The sequence below is a fragment of the Meriones unguiculatus genome, chromosome 7 (assembly GCF_030254825.1).
Source record: "Meriones unguiculatus strain TT.TT164.6M chromosome 7, Bangor_MerUng_6.1, whole genome shotgun sequence".
Taxonomy (NCBI): Eukaryota; Metazoa; Chordata; class Mammalia; order Rodentia; family Muridae; genus Meriones; species Meriones unguiculatus.
Window position 1 is genome coordinate 88,222,091 of NC_083355.1, and position 21,332 is coordinate 88,243,422.

The following is a 21,332-nucleotide window of genomic DNA, read 5'->3' on the forward strand; positions in this document are numbered from 1 at the left end:
ACACACAACTCACTCGGGGCCTAAAAAGACACAAAAACCACAGAGTCAAGGATTTGCAGTAGCACTCAGGCATGGGCTGGGCCAGCCTGTGTTTAATGCCACTTGTGGGGAACAGGGGCCAGTCCAGAAGGAGGAAGGATGGCTTCGGAAAATAGTGATTATTGTGTGGGATTCACCACTTTTCCCACAAAGAGTGGGCTCTGAGTGTGTTTATCACATATTATGACAGCAAATGGTCTCTCAAAGCTCATGTCAGGGGGCACAGACATAGAGATGGCTTCTAAAACCGTGGCTCCTGCAGCTTCCGTCCCTCTCTCATCGAGGGTCAGCACAGCCTTGTGTACAGCCTATGGAGAAAGAAGCAGAGAGCAGTTGGAGGTGGTGTGATGGCCACTCCTGGCTGGGGACTCATCCAGGGAGGACTTCACTAGGGGATAGGTTTTCGTCCATGTCCCCCTGCTCTTCCACCCTTTCCATGGTGATCACCTTAGGGCCTTCACTGTCTCTCAGTCTTTGCCTGCCTTGGTCCATCCTTTCCATTCTCCCTCCCTGATTCCATCTCTGATGGCCTTGAATGCAGCCCATAGCTGCGCAAGAATGGGAACATCATGTCCTCTGCACAAGCGTCCCCTTCCCAGTGTGTAACTATGAGTATGTTGTGATGAGGGTTCCGAAGATGACCTTCAACGTCCAGACTCTTAAGAACATCCTGCTCATTCTGGACTGCCTTTAGTTTCTCTGAACCAGTGGCCTGGTTGGCTGAGCTCATAATTCCAAACTGGCAGTTCACAAGTAGCTCTAAAAATAAGGGATGGTAGATTCCAGGACACTATCTGGGGTCCCCCAAGACCTAAATCTCTATGTGAATATATATAAACTGAGTCCAATAATGATGAGAATAAAGGATTGGGGTAGCATTTCAGGGAAGGCCGCATAATTCTATCTGCATTGGAAGACACTCCCAGCTGACATCTGACCACATCAAGCAAATCCTGAAAGTCCTTAGAAAGAGCTCAGCCTGGACTCTGTCTGCAGCCTTGTGCCTGAGCTACCTTGACACCCTGTGCTGCCCTACAGACACCTAGGACATCAGAACAACACCATGGTCCAGATAATTTCACCTTGTTGAGTGTCAGGGGAGCGTCAGTTGTGATTCCAGAGAGGTCGGCCCCATTGCTGAAGACCTGGGTGATGCCCAGTGGACTTAGGACTTTCTTCAAGTTATAGGTCCCATAGATGGACAGTTTGGGGAGGTGCACATTGGCTGTGGTGGGCAGGAAAGAGTCAAAGTTAATGGAGTTCCATGGGACTTGTAGGTTCGGCCAAGACCCAACCATTTGTGGAATTGTTGCTGGCTGGTTCTTACCCTGAACATGCTGCTACCCACAGCAGCAGCACTTGAAAGTGTACTCATGTGCTTTCATTTTACCTGGTCCCCACCTAGCATAAGGGAACTAGAAATCAGTGGGAATTCAAAGTTCAAGCTCCTGGATGCCCCTAAAGTGCTACGTCCTCTGAGAAGCCCTCCAGGCAAATTCAGGGAATTCACATGAAACCGTTCCTCACTGTGTCCTACTGCTTTTAGCCAATTCCTTCTCTTGAGCCAAGGATTCCCAGGGTAGATGGGTCAATGCAGCAGGATGACATTTCCCTAACCCTCCCGTGGTGAAGGCAAAGCTCTCAGTTTCTACAGGACAATAAAAGGCTCGATAGGGTCTTACCAATTCTGCCACACATCCTGGTCTCAACCTTGTCTTGTTTCCCACACTTTTATGGGTCTTGGGCCTAAGCAGAGGCCTGCTGGAAGCAGTGTCTGCCCACACCTAACCTCAGGCCTGCTGGAAATTCCATGTGGCTCATGGTTCTTCATCCAACAGACAGCAGAGCCTAGTCTCAGAGTGCACAGGCCCTCTGACCTGTGGAACTCACTGTAGGACTGCTGGGACCTGGAGACTTGTAAGCCACACTGAGGAGGCACACTGGAACAGAGCCTCCTCCAAACTTGCCTGGGAACCTGTATTGCTGTTCTTCCTTGCTCAAGGTGTTTCATGAAGCTTTCCTGTAATTCCCTATAAACTTCCCACCTGATCTCTACCCTCAGCTATGGCCATGGTTTGAGACTAGCCTTGGTTCTCAGTTCAGCCACAACATGTGCTAGTACACTGCTGTTCCAGCCCCAGGCTCTGGGTTAGAATATGCTGTGTTCTCTGGGGATGGAAATCCCTTCAAAGCAGGGTCTGGCCTTTCTCTTCCCTCCTTAGTGCTGTCCTTCCCCAGACACTGCCTGGCACTATCTGAAGGGTTATTTTAGCCCAATATTATGCACCTAACTGTGGCTCTGGGACAGAGGCCACCCCTGCAAGAGCTTTCTGTTCTTTGGGACACTCAGGGGACAACATCTGTCTGTGGACTCATCTTGTGTGCCTATTTAGCAGGAACTTGCAAATGTGTTCCTTGGTGAGCGTTTGCTCCAGGTGCTGCACCTTGCCCTCATCAGGCAGGATGAAGATGGCAGTGGTGTTGCCCAGGTAATTTAACAGCAGCACCCATCTGGACAGAGTGTCCCAGTGATGCACATCAAACATGCCCAGGTAGCTCATCATGGGCACCTTCACCGTGGTGGACATGTCAACATGGAAGTTGTTTCCCCAGTGTGCTTTGGCTTGAATGGCTTCTCCCACTTGCCTGCCGAGGGGGCACATGAGAGGAGATCTTAGCCAGTGAGGTGGTGACCCCAGCTTCTTGGTTTTTCATGTGCACAGGGGGCCAACTACAAGCCTTCCAGGCTGCCCAGGGACTTTGGTGAGGATAACTCAGGTCTAGAGTAGGACTCAGAATTTCCACATAACAGATGCTGACAGCTACCATCCCTATTGTGCCCAGAGAACATTTCACACAATTGTTATATACTCACAGAAAGGTAACTTGGGTTATAAATGGAAATCTTGACAGCGATTTTTTTGGTAGCTTCTTATCAGAGGCAGCATGCTCACTGGTAACTGGGAGTTCAGCTATCACTAAGGACAAACATTTTGAGCACCTCAAATCCTTTTCTATCCACGGGTTCAATGCAGATGTTCACCTGCTGTATAAGACCACCACCATCTGCCGGGAGCCAAGGTCAGCTAGTGGAAAGTTACCAACAGCTGCAACAAGGTCATGGGTGAGAGATTTATGTTTCCAGAACTTATGAGACATCTGTTCGTCAGGCTAGACATTTTGAGATATCTTATCTGACATTCTTGTAGTATCTCTTTTAGTAAACATTCTTCCGGTATTTTGCATCATCAACCACCCTGTTATCTTTTGTAAACTAATTTGCTGACACATTTTCCCTTCCTGCCTTCTCCCTATGAAGTTGTGTGAAAAATTTCAAATAAATGAGAGCTAGATCAGATGATAGACTTTTCTCATTCTTCATGTCTCTTGTCTCCACCCTATTCATTTTGATCCTCCTTAGGAACCCATTGAACTCCTGCTAGACGGGGCATCTTGGTGCCCAACAAGAACCTGAGGCACTTGGAGCGAATTGAAAGTCATTCTTTGTGCCCCTCCCCCTTTCATAGGATCTCATGCTTCCACAGGGGAAGTGATTGAAGATCATGCATTGAGCTCTCCACAGAGCCGCTCATCTGTGAGTCTGATCCATTGAGGTAAGTCAGAATGATGAATTATGGGACAAGAACTGAGTAAGCATGACTTATTCTTACAGGGTCTTGAGGAGTCCCTCAGAACACAAGGAGTGAGGGTAAAGAAAAAGGAATCTCACAAGCTAAAGAGTTACTTGAAAAATTAGAGCAGCCAAACAGGCAGAAAAAAAAAGTATTTCTAAGGTTATTTCAAATGTTCATAAAGGAGCTCAAACAAATTTGTGTAATTTGAGAGCAGAAAATAATTTAGGAGACAAGCTCTAGATAATGAGTATAAAACAGAGTCAGAAAAAATAAAGCTGCCAGGTCTCATAATTCAGACTGGCCTCCTGCACCCTCTGCCCCAGTGGCTTTCCCTGCTATGTGTGGGTGGCACGGGATCACTGCAGGAAGAGATAACTGTTCTCTGAGAGAAATTTTAATGTCTGGTTTTGACTTTTGAAATTATCAATATGCTTTATGATTTCACTCCTAAAGAGGATGCTTTAATATTACAAAAACAGGTTTTAAAAAATATTTAAATGTTTAAAAAGCAGGTACTTCAGTTGTTTTTTGTCTTTGTCTCTGTGTTTTGTTTTTGTCTGCTGGCTGTCTGTTTTGGTTTTTGGTTTTGGTTTGCTCTCGAGGTCTGGGGAAACTTGGAGAGTTTCCAATCTGGTCAAGAAAAACTGGGGGATGCTCCAATTCCTGGGGAAGGTGCCTATAAAGACTCTACTCCTTTTGGGACCAGGAGAGAGGGTCACTGGGACCATATGCTGTGTGAAAAGAGGGCTGCTGGAGCCCCCTCTCCATCTGGAAGCTGTGGAGCAGGCCTCCTTCTGGACTTGTGTCCTGGTATCTGGGTATTGTGGTTACTCCAAGGTGACAATGTAGGATTTCTATGTTCCTTAGCTTTGTCTCTATGTGTTTATGTGTTTATCTGTAGACTTGAACTGACGATATTTTAAAATCAGACTGATGATATTAATATTTTTGGACATGAGACAGTTTAAATCAACACCTCTGAGTTTGGTCCTGGACCATCAGAGTTAAATTATCAGGTATTTTAAAATAATAACCCTTGGACAGTCTAACAAAAAACTTGAAAACAGTTTCTCAACCCTTTGGGGGGGGGGTGTCAAAAGGCCTTGGTATTTATTTTATTAATTTTACAAAGTAAAACCAAGCCATGCTGTTTAAGCCAATTAAACAAAAACTGTAGTTTTACAATATATCATGTAAAAAAAAAAACCTATAAAATATCTTGTTCTTCATTTAAAAAGGCTGAAGATTCTTCAATGCAAAATGTTTGTTTATGCTCTTTTACAGGATAAAAAAGACTACAGCTCCATGTTAGCCCTGAGTTATGCAGGGTTATATTCAGATCATTGTTAACCATTATATAAAATATATGCCTGGCTGCCAGTACCTAAATAAATGATTTAATGCTGTTTCTTTCTAGCCTATAGAGTTGGTATGGCCAGAATAGTCCATTTTTGCTTAGAGCTGCACCCTAAGTTTAGTTCTCTGTTTAATACTAAATAAAAGTTTTGTCCTTTAATTTTTTTGCTGTTAAGTTTTAATACAGCATGATAGGATTAATAAGATTTGCTAGCCCCTTTATAAATTATATTTAATTAAAAGTTTTACTTTGATTTTAGTTTAAAAAGAGCAGATTTAAAGTTATGTTAAACATTATACTTGAGTACAAGATTGAGTTTTACCTAGTCTCTTTGTTTAGGTTTTTTTTTTTTAAGGTTAAATTTAAAATGGGAAACCATAAATTTTGCCTATATAGATCTACCTAAAATTTGGTTCTAAAACATATATTCAAAAATATACCAAAATTAGAGATTATAACATCCTGTTTTATAGGATGCAGTTTAGAGCAGATGATAAAGGTAGACAAAGAGTAACTCAAATATGTTACCTCTCAGGCTTGCCAGAGATCTGATAAATATGGCATTTTAACATATGTAAGCTTATCATGACAGAGTCCAACCTGTTGAGCCACAAGAATTCAATTAATTCAGTTTTTATAGGTGCAACCTATAGTTTTTCCATTTAAAACAAAAGTTAGCCCAACTGTTGATACTTTAATGGTATTTACTGATAATTATTATCTGGTGTTGCTGCCTATGCTTATGAAAGAAAAACAATATCTTTTCAAGTGTCTAGCACATCTGTGCAAATAGCAGATTTATCTGCAGTATTGGCTATGTTTCAAAGTTTTAATAAGCAATCTTTGAACATTTTTACAAATAGTGCATATGTAGCTCAGTCTTTGCCTAGGTTAGAGACTGCAGGCCAAATTCAGACATCTTCTCCTGCTGGAATTTTATTTTCACAAATTCAAAATTTGATATAAGTAAAAAACCATCCCTTTTATATAGGACATTTGAGGGCTCATTTTAATTTGCCAGGACCTCTGTCTAAAGGAAATGCATTGGCAGATAAAGCCACCAAAGTTTATTGTGTACAATTAAAAAGAGCCCAGGATGCCCATAACATGCATCATCTTAATAGTCAAACCTTGAGACTAAAATATGGGTTGACTAAGGAACAGGCCCATAGTATAGTCAAGGCTTGCAGTACTTGTCCTCAATTTCAGCCTGTTCTTCATTTGGGAGTCAATCTTAAAGGACTGATTCCAAATCAGATTTGGCAAATGGCTATTACTCATATTCCTGAATTTGGAAAATTAAAATATGTACATGTTTGCATTTATACCTATTCTGGATTTATTTTTGCCACTCCTCAAACAGGAGAAGCTGCAAAAAAAATGTTATTGCTCATTGTCTACAGGCTTTTAATGTTCTAGGAGTTCCTAAGCAATTTAAAAACTGACAATGGAACAGGATATACTAGCAAATCTTTTAAAAGTTTTTGTCAACAGTTTCAAGTTTCTCATATAACTGGAATACCCTACAATCCTCAAGGACAAGGCATGCTAGAGCATGCCCACTGAATAATTAAGATTTACTTGCAAAAAAACAAAGAAGGGGAGCCACTCCCCTGGACACCTAAGAATCATCTTAATCATGTTCTTTTCATTCTGAATTTTTAAAAAATTTGGATAAGCATGGTAAATCTTCAGCAGATAGATTTTGGCATACAGAAACAAACAAACAACAAACAAAACAACAACAACAACAAAACTTTTGCTAACGTAAAGTGGAGGAATCCTTTAACAAATCAATGGCATGGACCTGACCTTCTCATATGGGGATGAGGATCTGTCCATGTTTTCTCGCAGGAAAATGATGCAGCTTGATGGCTACTGGAATGTCTGGTGTGACAAGTGGATGAGGAGTTTTCTCCTGACAATGATAATGATGTCAAAGAAGACCTCTCCAGTCAAGATGACTACTATGTGCTGCCCTCAGGGAAGAATGTTGTTTTTACATGGACTATTGTGGAGTTGTGAAAGACTGCATAGCTAAAGTTAGAGAGGGCTTAGAAAGGAGAAAAAGACAGAGAGAACAAGAGGAAAGTTGGTTTCATAATTGGTTTTCAACCTCTCCCTGGCTCACCACTCTCTTCCTTTCAATCTTTGGACCCACAGTAGGCTTCCTTCTCCTCATATCTTTTGGCCCATGGGCCATTAAAAGACTTACTAGCTTTGTAAAACAGCAAATTGACTCCCTGGCATCTAAACCCATACAAGTTCATTATCACAGACTTGATTTGGCTGACTGAGGCTTAGCTGAGCCCCAGGAAGACTGGTAACAGTCTATCTCGTGGGTCTTGATTGTTTGCATTTGGCTCTCATGAGAACAGAATGAAACTCAGATAAATGCTTGCCTGATGTGGCATGGGCACCACAGGGGTGTAGGATGAGGTACCGTGGGGTAAGGGACCAATTGTCCGCTTCTGAGTCCCCCAAGAAGCAAACCTGATTGCATGGAGGTTGGTGCCTGATTACCCCTAACCACAACCTGCTGGGGATGCCCTCAGGTGTTGATGGGGTCTTCCTGTCCTCCCTAAAAAGACACCCAAAAAGGCCTGCAAAACACCTTGTGAGGATCAGGTCACTATTTCCCCCCTTTGGTTAAATGCCCACTGTCTTCAAAAGATCTCATATTCATAACCTACCTGCTAGCCTCTTAAATTATTTGAGAAAGGGAGGAGATGCCAGGAGCCAAGGCCAGCTAGTGGAAAGTTACCAACAGTTGCAACAAGGTCCTGGGTGAGAGATTTATGTTTCCAGAAGTTATGAGACATCTGTTTGTCAGGCTAGACATTTTGAGATATCTTAGCTGACATTCTTGTAGTATCTCTTTTAGTAAACATTCTTGTGGTATTCTGCATCATAATCAAGCACCCTGCTATCTTTTGTAAACTATTTTGCTGACACATTTTCCCTTCCTGCCTTCTCCCTATATAGTTGTATAAAAATTTTCAAATAAATGAGAGCTGGATCAGATTATAGACTTGCTCTCATTCTTTGTGTCTCTTGTCTCCACCCATTCTTTTTGCCCCTCCTTAGGAACCCATTGAACTCCTGCTGGGTGGGACACATCTAAGGTACAAAGGACACCTTCCCGGGAAGTGCCTGCCATAACATCTGCTTGAGGATCGATTTGTAGCTGGGAAGGAAGAGATGCTGGACACCCATCTGCTCTTCCCCTGCAGGTGTGTGGCAAAAATGTTGCTTGCTAAGAGTAGACCTGCTTTTCAAAGAAGCACAGATTATTTGCTTGAAGAATTATGAGTATCCATGAGTCAGATTGTAATGGCCCAGGCCTGGCAGCCTTGAGGCTTGGCTTTTCCTTTAGCCAATAAATACCTCCCCCTACACAGCCTGTCACCTTCTCAGGAAGATGAGAGCTCTTTGTTAGCTGTCTTTTTGAGCATGGACTGAATTACAAGCATCCCCATCCACTCAATTCAGAAACCTGCAGGAAGTGTGTTTTTGTAATCCTGGAAAAGTCAGCATTTGCGTTAAAGGCATCTCAGATCCCCATTTTGGGCAAGATAGTTTCCAGGCTGTAGGAAGCAGAAATGGAAAATTTGGGGATGAACACTTTGATCTACCTATGGAGAATGGAAAAGGAAAAGATGGGGTTAAAATATCTCCATTTCTGCTTCCATGTGACATTTTTGGAGAGTCTGCTTTCTCTAGCACTGCTAGTGACTTTCCAGAGGAGTCCCCAGATCCTAGCCCCAAAGCACCAGCCTGCTATGTTAAGGAGCCTCCCACCAGAGAAAGTCCATCTCTGGGGATGAGGAAGATGTCAAGGAAATCATGCAAAGAGACCAGAAAGAAATAATCTGTATCATTGGATTAATGTCCTCATACTCTCCATTGCTTCTACAGAGCTAACATTGCTGTTCCCTGGAATTTATTAGGCATTTCATACCTCCCAGTCATTCCCTACCACTTTCTAAATAGTAAGGCTGCTTCAGCAACCTCTTACTTCAGTGATGCAGTAACACTGTGACCCTCATTCTACAAGTGAGCACCAGGACTTCAGTTGGTTGGCTTGCTTACTTGCATAAAACTAATTTCATGGAACTCAATATCACCTTGCCTTCCAGAGTGAACTCTCCCCTGGGGCGTAACAGCTTTGCGTGTGCAGCTTTGGGTGATTCACTGTGGTGGTATGAATGAGAAATGTCCTCCACAGGCCCAGGCATAAGAACACTTGGGCAATTGGCGTCGTGCTTAGAAAGTTTATCAGGAAGTACAGCCTTGCTGGAGGAAATACACCACTGTGGGGTGGGCTTCGAGCATTTAAAGCTTTGCCTCTCTGTGATTGGTAGTGGGTCCCATGAGAGGGGATATCCAAAGGCTCCAATTACTGTTTGGGGTTTCCTTTTGTGAGGCTCAAGGGGAGGGAGAGCTGGATTACTAAGGGTGGTTCTCTGTTGTGATTGATGGGTGAGTAGAGAGTAGATTTCATGCTTAAGGTTGAAGACATAATCCCTAAGCACCCTGCACCTGTCGCCACGCCTACCATTTGCTGCCATGGCTCCCCACCAAGATGGACTGTTATCCCTCTGCAACCTTAAGTCAAAGTATTCTTTCTTCCTCAAGTTGCCTTTCGTCATTGTGTTTTGTCACGGTGACAGAAAAGTAACTAACACATCCACTTACCCTCAAGGAGTCTGTTTCCATCCGTGGAGACGGAAGGAAAAGATTGTTGTTGACACTGTTGTACTAGGTGATGGCGACATTCGTGTGGTGCTACTTGCACACATTACCACACTCACCATCCCACAGGCAGTAGAGACGCACGGGACTTACACCTGAATGGCTGCTTACACATACCAGACCTCCACCAACCCATCTTTGGATGAACAGCTCCTAGCAAAGGGACAGCAGTGCCCACCTTTTCTGGAGGGAGAGGCTCCACTTTCTCAGCCTCCTGGCTGACAGACTCTTCTCCAGCTGCCACATCTTGCCCTTGCCCTTGCCAGGGAGGATGAAGAAAGCCACGGCATCGCCCCTGTAGTCCATCTGCAGCACGGTGCAGCCCAGCTCTCTGTCCACTCTGAAAGCAAACAACTCTGTCTGGTGCATCATGGGGACGGGCACAGTGCCGCCCTTGTTCAGGAGGAATGGGAAGCTCTTATTTCTGTTTGCAGCTCTGAAGGGCTGTGTCCAGTTGGCTAGCATGGAGAAAAATGAGAGGGCTTAGGTCAGTGCAAAAGAAGAGGGGGCTTTACATCCCTGCATCCTGCCAGACAAAGACAGGCAGAGCAGGGAGATAAGGACCTCTGGAAACTCGAGTCTCCAAAAACACAACCATGACTAACATTGTGAGGCCCAGACTTAAATCCCCATACCCACTCACGTACACACACACACACACACACACACACACTCACATACATACCACACACACACATATAACAATACATTCCACATACACACCATACCACACACACCCCATACTATACAAACACCCTATACACCACATCATACCACACCATACACTCCGTCCACACACACACATGCACACATGAACACAAAGACGGAAACACATGCACCACACACATCCACACCACACCCATATATACATAACAAATACACCCTTTATACCATACACATATACATACCACATATCACACACAGAAATCCACACACAAATATACTCCATATACCACACCCCCACATAACACACATGCACTTGCATACACACAAATATACCACACACCTCTGCTCACACACACTGTCACATACACTATGAAGGTACCTCAAAACATCAACAGCCACAGACTCATTCATCCCCAAAGAATTGCCTTTGTCTGATCTGCTTCCTGAAATACCAAAAGAATGACTTATAAAAGCTCCAAGTCAGTATCTAATCTGACTTGGAGCTCGGCCAAGGCAAATATCAGTTCCCTGGGGACATTTGCCAAGACAGTGGCAGGCGGAACTCTGAAACACCTCAGGCAGCACTTAACAGTTGAGATGCCACTAACCACAGAGATTAAGAGGACTAACCGAGAGGAGAGGAGGAAGGTCCTGTCAGTTAAATGATAAGAGTAAATCCTTCTACATAACCACCTTTCCCTAGACATGGTGCCAGTCAGCTGTGGTGACACAAGCAGAGGTCATTCAAGACGTATGGCCGAATCTTTATGCCAATGGCCAACTCTGTGACACCCTTACTGGCACTAGTCTCTTCTTTTAGTCTCCAGCTCAGCAGTGACTAGAAGTATTGTAGACTGCATTAGCGCAAACAGTGGGAGAGGAACAGAACTGGGGGGAGGGGTGCTTTCAATGTCTCATTCTCCCCAAAACTGTCTCGGTGTGACTTGCATGGGCTCCCCAAAGACCCCCCTCACACAACTGATTGAGGCATCCTTGGTGCCTAATGCCCTTTCCCTGGGGGTGTGGGAGTGTATTTCAAATTCAGTTACAGACAACGGTCCTCACTTCTTGGCTGTCTGAAGGGTGGATAACAGATAAGACAACAGAGATATAAACAAATAGATGTCTAAAGAATCAAGTGTGTACAGGAGGTTTGGAAACTTCCAGCATATCTCAGACATGAAGAGGCCCCACAGATGAGTAAAGCTATAGGCAGCTTGGGAAATATCTGGGCATTTCAGACTTCTTGCTGCCAGCTGGTCTTGGGGTGTGCAAAAAGAAAATGAAGGGTGAGTCAAAATTAGAGACTGCTTTTCCTTATAGACAAAATTATAGACAATTTAGCCATAGAGATGGCAAGTTACAATATGTCTCCAGCATCCTATGCAAAGACTGGGAGATCTTCCAGCCAAAAAGACATCTGCGACTTTTCAGAATTCATCCAGAAGAAGCAGGAAACAATTACCACAATGACCAAAAAGGACAAACCCTCTAGATGGGGGGAATTAACTTACATTATTTAAAATGTTGGGCTGAAAACATACAAATGGGCTAGAGAGATGGCTCTGAGGTTAAGAGCACTCACTCCTCCTTCAGAGGACCCAGTTCGGCTCCCAAATTACATCCGCCTGCAGCTCCAGTTCCAGGGGCTCCAATGTCCTCTTCTGGACTCTGTAGGCAACTTACACTGTGTATAAATACTTATCACAAGGTACACACGTGCGTACACGTAACTAAAAATAAATAATAAAATATTTTAAAGAAAACAAAAAAAAAAAACGAGTATAAAAAGAAACAAGAAAGTATACCCGATCTTTAAGGGGTGGGGAGCAGTTAATAAAAGTGTCGCTATGGAAAACAAGAGATGGCCTCAAAGCAGGTGTTCTGAACATGCTCCAAGAGCTAAAGGAAACTCTATTTAAGTAAGCATCTACCTGCAATGAGAGAAATGATTTGAAGTCATCATGTATAGTCTAGAGTTGAAAAATCACAGAAATGAAGATGTCACTAGAAAGACTCGACAGCAGATTAGAGCTTACGGAAGATGGTAACCACTGAGCTAGAAAATGTGGTGGTTAAGTCTGTAATATGAGGAACACCGAGAAAGAAGATGGAGGAAAATGAACAACACACCAAACACCTGTGATACACCATCAAGCACAGCAATCCACACACCATGGGACTCCCAAAAGGAGACGAGAGGAAGAAATAAAGAGACGGTGGTTATGGGAAGAAGTAACATTTAGACGTTCCCAACACTCAGTTTATAAGAACCTTCTGATACAGTTAGCAAGTTCCATACTTAGACATACCATAATCAGTCAAAAGGCAAAGAAAAAACTTCCCGAGAAATGTCACAATTCAGGTGGCTTCAGTAAGGTTAACAGATGATTTTCTTACCAGAAAATATAAGGATTGAACAGTGGTTGGATGAAACAAAAACAAATGAGATTTTACCAGTGCTACTGGAACCTCTCAGATTGGAACAAGACAGTAACATGGATTCATACAAACAAATAATAGACCTTTGCTAAGGAAATTATGCTGTTAAACATGAAAAACAATGTAAGTATTTTGGAGGTGGCTATGGTGGTACACACTTATAATTCCAGCACTTGTGGGCAGAGGCAGGAGGATCACTGCAAGTTCAAGGCCAGTTTGATAAAGAATGCAAATTCTTGATTGAAGAGTGAGACCTTCAAGCTTTAGAAACACAGAAGAAATCTAAAGCAGGAGGGCATGAGGATTTTCTGTTATATTATCTTCAGGGAAAAGGCATCCTGTAAAGTGATTATGAGGCTGGAGAGATGGCTCAGCTGTTAAGAACACTGATTACTCCTGCAGAGGACCCAACTTCCATCCCAGCACCTACGTGACAGCTCACAACTGAATATAACTTCAGTTCTGGGGGATCTGACACCCACTTCTGGCTTCTACAGGCATGGCACACATGTGGCCTACATACATAGAGACAAAACACTCATATGCATAAATAACTTGATCATAACATAATTAAAACAAAATAAATTGATCATAACAAATCTATATTGGTGGGCATGCATGTGTAGAAATATATGGTAATGATATCAAAGTGACATGAGTAAATGTAACTACTGAGAAAAATGTTTACAACTGTTGGAATAATGATTGATATTAACACAAACTACATTACAATTACATGTTCATTGTAATCCCCATGTTAACAACTAAAGTGATGATGAAAGAAAAAGGAATTAAAAACTAGGAAATTGTCAAGTAGAAAATATTTTGACATACTAGATGGCAATATGGAGACATTGAGGCAGAAAAGCACACAGAATATACAGAAAATATAGTGAAATGACACCCGTATACCATATCAATATGAATACATGCAGCTCTGTAGCTAAAAGTGGAGACCGAGAGAACCAACTTAAAATTGTACTGTCCAGGGATATAGTATTTATAGAGACAATAAGCCCGAGGAAAGATGGTAAATGCCATTAATCATTAGGGAATACAGAGGAAAACGATAATGATAATGAGTTACCACTGCCCAGCACCATGGCTGTCATCACAAAGACAGACAATAAGAAATACTAGGGATGGTGAAATGGCTCAGTCGATGAAGATGCCGCCAGCCAAACCTGGTAACATGAGTTTAATCTCTGGTGATGTAAGAACAGAACCAGTTCTGTATGTTGTCTTATGAAATAGACACACACACAAATAAACTGAAATTTAGAAAAAAAAATAGTGAGAATATGAAAAAGACTGGATGCCTGTGGGCACAGCTCCTAACTCCTTAACAGTTGAGAATGGGTTATCACGTGGGCCAGCAGTCTCTCTCCTGGGTGCCCATTCGAAAGGCTCAAAATTACATCTACACAAAATGCACGTTCACTAAATGTTCACAAGAACCTTCAGAGTAGTCCAAAGTAGCATCAGTCCCAATATCCACAATCTGACACACAGATGCACTGACTGTTGCATAGTCAACATAACAGTATTTGTTTCAGCTATAGTGAGTGAGGGCAGGAAGTTAGCTCCTGTGTTTGGATCTGTGCCTGCAAAGAGCAAGGTCCTGGCTTCTATTCCCAGTGGCAAATAAGTAATAAGAACAAAGACTAGAAAATAAAGGGAAAGTGCAGAAAAGAGAAAATGACTGAGTGGGGTGCCAGACAGTACAGATGAAACTTGAGCACACCTATTGTTTCATTTACTTTATTAGAAATGTCTAAATAGGCAAGTTGCAGAGACATAGAGCCTCCAGGGGGAAGGACAGGAATGGGGGAAAGATCCTTTTCTGGGGGGGGGGTGTTCTTCTGAGGAGGAAAATGTGTTGTGAAATTACAGAAAGCAGCTGAAATCTGTCATTTTAACTTTAGAATAGTGTCCTTTTAATTCACTGTCCTTGTGAACAGCAAAGGATGAGAGCGGTGGCTCTCAACCTTCCTAACGCTGCGACCTTTAACACAGTTCTTCATGTTGTGGTGAGTTCCAACTGTAAGATTATTTTGCTGCCACTTCATGGATTTTGCTACCGTTACAAATTGTAATATAAATATCTGATATACAGGATATCTAATATGCAAACCCAGAGAAAGGGTCATGACCCAGAGGTTGAGAACCACTGCTCAAGACAGAGATATGTGATAGCCACCAGCTTGTCTATACTTCCAACCCAGCACAGCTTTGGTGAAGATGTCAGCAACCAAAGGCACTGACTTATGGTCTTATGCTGTGTGCATGAACTTTCATTTTAAATAAACCTGTTTTCCTGTGTTTGGAGGATGTGTGGGTAAAGGGCTAGATAAATGGGTGGATTGAATTGGGAAATAGAGAAATGGGTGTGTGGATGAAAGGATGGATGAACTGGTGGTTGGGTAAACGGGAGGATGGATGGAGGGAAAAAAGCACAATAGAAAGGCAGGAGAGGAGGGAGGGGACCACAGCACAGTGGCACATACAGCTCTGAAGACTCGGCTTCAGGCACAGCCCTGTGAGGCTGTGTGTGCTCAGTGATCGGCCAGCCAAGCGGCATAGCCTAGCACAGAATGGGCACTTAGTCCTTGGCAGATCTTGTACAGGAACACACTTAGGACTGTGGAACAAGAGAGGGGCAGAGGTAGAAGCCATGCTCAGAGCCATGTAGCTTCAATGCTGATGCTCACTGGGCTCCAGAGTGGTGCCACTTGTTACAATGTCCTTATGTACAGTAAAAGTCTAGACATATGTGAGGGACAAACCAGCTTGGGCACACTTTCCAAACCTTTGAAACTGTTCTCACCATTGGGATGGTTTTATAAACTGACCAGTCAGGGACCCTTGTGTCACTGCTATGGAGTTTGCTGGGGAAAGTCAGACAGCTGCTGGTGGCCAATTGCAAGCTCTTTCCTCTTAAAGAGTCCCAGAGGATGTTTTGGGAGGCTACCTGGCTAAGTGCATCGTCAGCCAGACCTCTAGGATAGGCCCTTGGTTCATGCTAACACAGAGATGAACAAGGCCCCGTGTTAACTAATGAATGGCAGCTGGAGAGAAGGAGTAGAAGACAATTAAGGGTGTACAGGTAGCTACTTGCAAAGCTGAGGAGAACTCAGGTACACCCTGCTGTCTAGGCCTTGTTTTACACACCTGTTTCCTTGACTACACAACACCAAAAAAAATGTAAATCAAGGGTGTGTTGGGGTTGTGTCTCTGTTGGTAGCAAATCCCTGGGTTCACTCCCCACTGCATCAATAGGGTGTGGCGAACACACCAATAATCCCAGCTCTAAGTAGGTGGAGGCAGGAGAATCAAAAGTTCAAGGTCATCCTCAGCTACATAGCATGATGGAGACCCTTTTGGAATACATAAGACCCTGACTCAAGAAACAACAAACACTCAAGTAAATAAAGAAGGAAGGAGAGAGGGCAAAAAGAAATGAAGGGAAGAGAAAAACACCCTCCCCTTTAAAGAAGATGTGGTTCACCAGGACCATGGCTGTCTGAGAGTCAAGGTCTTGGATGACATCCCCCACCTTCCCTCTGGTCTTCTTCTCCACATAACTGTTGATCCTGGCCTGAGAAGTGACAGTGTTTGAGAAGTCTTCAGAAAAGACATTTGTTCCATAAAGCCTCTTGGCCCTGTCCAGAACACTGGCCTGCAGCTGCAGCTCCTTCCTCATGAAGAGGACACTGCCCATCCACAAGTCCTGGTCTTTGTGGCACACATTCAGCGATCGGACCAGTTGCTCGAAGCCCAGGTGGATGGTGGGCTCTGGCATGTGCATGAGGTTGAAGCTAAGGCTCTGGAGGATTTGCCTCTTGGTGGCTGAGTGGGCTCCCAGGGACAGCATGGCCAGGGAAGTAGAGATACTCACAGGAGAAAAAAGGACGTTCTGACCTGGCTTTCCTGCACCAGCCTCCATGGAGGCTGGTGTGAGCCTCTCAGCTATCTTACAAAGTCACTGCTGTGTATGTTCTGATCCTACAGTGAGCAATAGGGCCTCATGAGGGCGTGGTTGTGTAACTTGGCACAGTCACAGGCAAGGTTGTATGCTAACTGCAATGCCACTCAGTGTTCCAGCCCAACCTCCAGGCTTTTTGCTGTTTCTTATTCCTCCATTTATGCCTTAAACCATAGGGAAAGTGAAAGCATGTTGCCTTACAAACAGGAAGACCAAAATCCCGATTCTTAAAGTCAGAAGTGACTTTGAGCCCTTCGAAGCTGCCTCGTTTATCTAGCATGAGCTAAGCCTTGGGGTTCCATCTCACACAAAAACTGGGGATGGTGGCAAATGCCTGGAACCCAGGCACTACTGGGAGGTAGAAGTAGAAAGATCTGAAATTCAAGGTTATCTTCTGTAACATAGGGGCTCAAGGACAGCCTAGGCTATATGAGACAATGTCCTCCCCCCACCAAAAAAAAAAAGACAGTTTGTAGTTCCAGTATTTGGGATGTAGAAGCAGAAGCAGGTGAATCTCTGTGTGGCTGTGGTCAACTTGGTCTACACAGCAAGATCCAGGCCAGCCAGGGCTACATAGTGAGGCTCTGCCTAAAAAGGTGGCAGGCATACATGATGGGGTATGCTGCCTGTAACACCATCACTGGGGCTAGGAGTGCAGCGAGGGCAGAAAAATTGCCATGGACTCCAGGACAGTCTGAGCTACATAGCCAGATTCTGTCTCAAAGTAAGGAAGGGGGAGAAAGCAAAGGGAGGGGAGAGGAAGGAGTGGAAGAAAACGAGAAACACAGAACAGACAGCTGTTCTTGGATGTGTGAGCTCCCTAGTGCTTTTGAGCAGCTGATGCCAGCTGGGACTGCCCCTCCCCTCAAGCCTCAACTAGAATGACCTTGGAATGTGAGGAGTGGGGAATCAAAGTATTAAAGTGAATTAAGTTTGGCCTAAATGTTTTTCCGCACAGGACAAACTAGTTGTATAAACATACTGGAACCTATCGGTGTAACAAGCAGGGGTGCTAGCCAATCACACATGGCCGACTGTTCAAAACAGTCAGAAAAGGTGGTCACAACCCCATTAGGCTGTCCCCAGCTCACTTGTATTTTCCATAGGTTACCTGCTGTCCCTGTGAATTAAACCTATCCATGTGGAACTTAATTTTTTTTCTTGTTCTGTTTGCTTCCTGAATCTCCCAATGTAGCCCAGCCTGGTATGACCTCATGATCTTCCTGCCTCCACTTCCCAAGTGCTAAGACTACAGGTAGGTACCACCATGACTAGTAGCTGGAGAACTCTGAATGGCTTCTGATCTAGACTGTGCCTGATTCTGTCACTGTAAACAAAGCCAACTGAGATCTGCAAAACCAGAGTTTGGGGAGGTAGATTGGTCAGTAAAGTGTTTGTCTTGCAAACCCAAGGACCTGAGCTCAAACCCCAGAGCCCAGGTTTAAAAATGCCCGACATGATGATGCGACCTTGTAGTCCCAGCTCTGGAAAGGCAGAGACCTGAAGAACTCTGAGGCTTGCTGGGCAGCCTACCCTACTTGACAGACTCTCCACCAGCAACACACCCTGTCCCCAAAAAAGGGTGAATGGTACCACCATGAGGTGACACCCAGGATAGTTCTCTGACCTTCACATTCATAGGAACACACACATAACAGGCATGTACCCAGACAGACAGACAGACAGACACACACACACACACACACACAGAAGATAAACAAAATTGGATCTGTTGTCAACTTCTCAAGACTACGTGGCTCAGCGGGAGTAAGAAACCCCAGCAGAGTAGGGCTAGGTCTGCATCAGCTCTGACAAAATTCAGTCCTCAGACTTATTTTCATAAACAGGAGTCAGTCTTACAAGGGTCAGCCAATTGAGAGTGGCACAGTAGGTGTTCAATAAATGACTTTCATCATTGCTACTGCTTTAACTGACTTTGACAATTTGATTTAGGACAATTTTGTACAGTGGTCATTCTAGGCTTCCCAACCCTGTCCAATTCCCAAACCACCCCTATGCCATCTGTAAGGTTTCTGCTTTAACACACCTTTAGAGAGGTGTTCTGGCCCTGTGGCTTGTCTCTGAGATTCAGTGAAGGATGAAGACAGTGGACTAAAAGGCAGACAGAAGAGCTTCCTCATGCAGGGCTGGCATATCACTCTCAATTCCGCACAGTCCCCTTGGAGCTCAGAAGAAACAACCAAGCTCCTGTCCTATGTACTCCTTTTCCACTGTGCCTAGTCTCACCTGCAGGTGCCCAGTTTATTTTATCATTCTATCAGTGACCAAATTTCTCAGCTTCAAGTGTTTCCTGATCCTGTTTCCTGGGTATAAAGCATTTCATCCAACCCATACCCTTTCCCACCCAGAGACACAGCTTTTGTAAGGTGTCCTAGCATGGTGGCTCTCAGCCTGCTAGAATCTATTCCTGTGCCTCCACCTTGTCCAACATACCTGGGGAAGTTGGCTCCATTGCTGGTCAACTTACTTTCCTGCTGAATGAAGGAAGACATCTTTCCAATAGACCTACACCCAGACACAGGACACATGCAGCCATTACACACACACCCACAAGCGTGTGCATCCACGCCAGAATGCATGCATGCTAATATATGTGACCACCCTCAGCCAGCCTTCCTTCCCACCTCACATCAAAGACAGACCCCCAGCCAATGAGCTTCTTTTGCCTTCTGGGGGAGGGAATACTTTTCCACTAGTTGCCAATCCCCTGAAACCCTCAACTCCATCTTCTGCACTCAATACTTCCTCCCACCAACCTTTAAACAAGGTCTTATAGCCACAAGAAAGAACCTACAATCACAATCAACCTTTCTCCTTTCATCCATTCTTGGTGCCACCTTGTCTATCCTCAAGTGTCTCTAACCTTGTACCCTCATTTTTAACTCATAGTCTGGCTTCTATAACCACAGAACCCAGGTTCAGGTGTTGTGCAGCCAGTGAATGTTCACTTTACCTGCCTTCCCTGTAGAAAATAAAGGCGACCTCAGCTTTGCTACAGCCAGCCCTTAGGCAGCTGGATTTTTTTCAAACCTCTGCTCCTCCTCTTCTTTTTCTTCCTCCTCCTCCTCTCCTTGATGGGGTCCATTCCTCTAGCTGATCCATATAAGCCAGCCAGTCTCAGCTGCTGCTTGAGAGCTCTCATCTCTCCCTCCAAGATCTTGCCACACCCACAGCTTCCTTGTAAAGAGATGCAAATGATGGAGCACTTTTCATCTCCAGCCAGGTCCCTTCCATCTGAACTCCTGCATTGCTAACAGCATACCTGCTAGAGCCTCCTGATTCTACAAGCCAGTTCCAGCACGGTAGAACAAACTGGAATAAACTTTCCCAATCAGCTTCCTGATGAGAATTCACACATGAACCTTAATTAGCATCTGCATCAGCGGTACCCCATCCACCAGGCTACCTGAGCCTTGGAACCATCATTGCACTGCCTCTTCCGCATTCCCAGTGTCATCATCACCAGTCTTGTCAATATACCCCAAGTTAAGACATGGAGAATGAGGAAGAATCTATACACGGCTGACTCTCGGGTAGCCTGGTGGGTGGTGGCAGCACTGATGCAGCTGTGGATAGATTCTGCTGTAAGTCTTTTTGGGCGATGCTGTCTCCCAAAACAGTCTCACAACACCCCCAATGCTGAGAAACCCATTATTCAACTGGCACAGTGAGGCCTCTTCAATACCTCACACATCCCAGAGCCTCTCAATCTTGACTCCTTAAATCCTATTCTGCCCAGTTCTAGGATAATCACTTTGATTTTGCTCGGACCCTGTCCTTGTAGTATCTTAATTTTCTTCCCAATGAACAAATTTTTTGTTTAGATCCTAAGTCGCACAATTGCCTCAAGGGAGCTGTCTTTGATGACCCACGTGAGGAAAATGACTCCCTGTATATGTTTCTTTGCCACCACCAGCCTGATGGAAAAATAATTACCACTGTTGTGATTCCACATCTATGTGGTGTGGTATGCTGCATGAGTCAGGGCCCTTGCCTGTCTTGTCCTCCCTGAATACTCACTGTTTGGCCAACACTAAATATTCTGTGAGTGCTTGTTGAACAGGTGGCTGAGCTAAAATTGAATTAAATGAGCAGCTTGAGCAGCTTGCCTCTGAGGAGTGGTGATGACTGGAAATGGGCAGGGTGATGAAGACTCTTTGAGGCCATCAAAGTGCCAGTGTCACAGGAAAAGCTTGTGTGAACTCTGAGTTACATTATTGTCCCAAACAGAAGGACTAAGTGTCAGGAGCCAAAGCCAATTAGTGGAAAGTTACTGACAGCTGCACCAGGACTTTAAGGTCATGGGTGAGAGATTTATGTGAGAACATCTGCTCGTTAGGCTTGGAGCATCTTGAGATATCTTAAGGAAATATTCTTGTGGTATCTCTCTTAGTTAACATTCTTATGGTATCTTGCAGGTGCAGTATCTTGC

At 44.2% G+C, this 21,332-nt stretch overlaps 1 pseudogene; it reads right to left on the minus strand.

The window, feature by feature from the left end:
• Positions 1-68: 68 nt before the first annotated feature.
• LOC110543874 (serpin A9-like) lies at positions 69-16,783 on the minus strand (annotated as a pseudogene).
• Positions 16,784-21,332: the final 4,549 nt, after the last annotated feature.